General features: G+C 41.1%; 1 pseudogene; it reads left to right on the top strand.

Moving 5' to 3' along the window:
- Positions 1-372: 372 nt before the first annotated feature.
- Positions 373-1,616, top strand: LOC134362522 (TAR DNA-binding protein 43-like; annotated as a pseudogene).
- Positions 1,617-2,345: the final 729 nt, after the last annotated feature.

The following is a 2,345-nucleotide window of genomic DNA, read 5'->3' as shown; positions in this document are numbered from 1 at the left end:
TCTCTTGCCAGAGCCTGCAATTTACTGAAGGATACTAGTGAGTAAACAGACAATAACATAATTAATTAAATTAACTGTGATAAAGATTGGGACAGAGGTGCATGGGAGAAGCACCTGGCCAGAATTTGGTATATTAGAGGCAGCGGTTGGGAGGTCAAGGAAAACTTCACAAAGTAACTAAGGAGAATGGACTCTACTCTACTAAGGAGAATGGACTCGATGTTTTCTTGAGCATTGCGGGAAAAATGGTTTCAAATCAAGGAGACTAGATTTTGTGAGAACGAAGTGGTGGCTGGACTGCTCTTGGACCCCTCACTGCTCGGTTTCCTTGTTGGGCTTCCCAGCAGTGGCCTAACGGAAAAATAAGAAAAGATGTCTGAATATAGTTGGGTAACCGAAGATGAGAATGAGGAGCCCATTGAAACACCATCAGAAGACAATGGGACCGTGCTGCTGTCCACAGTTACAGCCCCGTTTCCAGGGGCATGTGGGCCACACTACAAGAATCCAGTGTCCCAGTGTATGAGAGGTGTCTGGCTGGTAGAAGGAATTCTGCATGCCCCCGATGCTGGCTGGGGAAATCTGGTATATGTTGTCAACTATCCCAAAGATAACAGAAAAAAAATGGATGAGGCAGATGCTTCATCAGCAGTAAAGGTGAAAACAGCAGTCCAGAAAAACATCTGATTTAAGAGTGTTGGGTCTCCCATGGAAAACAACTGAACAGGATCTAAAAGAATATTTTAGTAGATTTGGAGAATTTCTTATGGTGCAGGTCAAGAAGTATTTTAAAACAGGTCATTCAAAAGGGTTTGGCTTTGTTCGTTTTACGGAATATGAAATCCAGGTGAAAGTAATGTCACAGCGACATATGATAGATGGACATTGGTGTGACTGTAAGCTTCCTAATTCTAAGCAAAGTCCGGATGAGACTTTAAGAAGCAGAAAGGTATTTTGGGGGCGTTGTACAGAGGACATGACTGCTGATGAGCTGTGGTAGTTCTTTAGTCAGTACAGGAAGTGGTGGATGTCTTCATTCCCAAACCACTCATGGCTTTTGCCTTTGTTACATTTGCAGATGATCACGTTGCCCAGTCTCTTTGTGGAGAGGATTTGATCATTAAAGGAATCAGCGTACATATATCTAATGCCGAACCTAAGCACAATAGCAATAGACAATTAGAAAGAAATGGAAGACTTGGTGGTAATCCAGGTGGCTTTGAGAATCGGGGTGGATTTGGTAACAGTAGAGGAGGTAGAGCTGGCTTAGCAAACAATCAGGAGAGTAATATGCGTGGAGGGATGAACTTTGGTGCTTTCAGCATTAATCCAGCAATGATGGCTGCAGACCAGGCAGCGCTGCAGAGCAGTTGGGGTGGGATGGGCACGTTAGCCAGTCAGCAGAACCAGTCAGGTCCTTGAGTAATAACCAAAGCCAAGGCAACATGCAGAGAAAGCCAAATCAGGCCTTTGGTTCTGTAAATAATTCTTACAGTGGTTCTAATTCTGGTGCAGCAATTGGTTGGGGATCAGCATCAAATGCAGAGTCAGGCAGTGGTTTTAATGGAGGCTTTGGCTCAAGCATGGATTCTAAATCTTCTGGCTGGGACGTGTAGACAGTGAGTTATGGCTGGTTGGTATAGAATGGTGGGAATTCGAATTTTTCTAAACTTCTGGTAAGTATACTGTAAAATGCATACGTACTAAGAATTTTCAAAAATTGGTTTGTTCAATGTGGAGTATATCAGCAGTATTTTTGATATTTTTCTTTAGAAAAATAGGAAACACTAAAGGAATTTTATAAGTTTTGTTACATAAAGGGTTGAAATATTGAGTGGTTGAAAGTGAACTGCTGTTTGCCTGATTGGTAAACCAGCACACTACAATTGATATCAAAAGGTTTCTCCTGTAATGTTTTATCCCTGGACTTAAGTGAATTCTTTGCATGTTCAAAATGGAAATATTTATTAGAACTACATTCTTTTCTCCTTGTTTTAATTTGAACCCCACTGTATGGATTCTTCCCTTAGGAAAATCTCCTTTTGGGAGATCATGGTGTCACAGTGTTTGGTTCTTTTGTTTTTGTTTTTTTAACACTTGTCTCCCCTCATATACAAAAGCACAATATGAAGCCTTCATTTAATCTCTGCAGTTCATCTCATTTCAAATGTTTATGGAAGAAGCACTTCATTGAAAATAGTGCTGTAAGTATTCTGCCACAGGAACACTTCTCTCTACATTCTTTCTCATTCAAGAATTCGTCATCACACTGCACAGGCTGCGTCCCATTTTTATCCACTACTCTTTATTTCATGGAGTCATATCAACGTTATGAACGCAAGGCT

The sequence above is a fragment of the Cynocephalus volans genome, chromosome 1 (assembly GCF_027409185.1).
Source record: "Cynocephalus volans isolate mCynVol1 chromosome 1, mCynVol1.pri, whole genome shotgun sequence".
In the NCBI taxonomy this organism is placed as follows: domain Eukaryota; kingdom Metazoa; phylum Chordata; class Mammalia; order Dermoptera; family Cynocephalidae; genus Cynocephalus; species Cynocephalus volans.
Note: the sequence above shows the minus strand (reverse complement) of the source record. Positions and strands in the feature narration are given on the sequence as shown.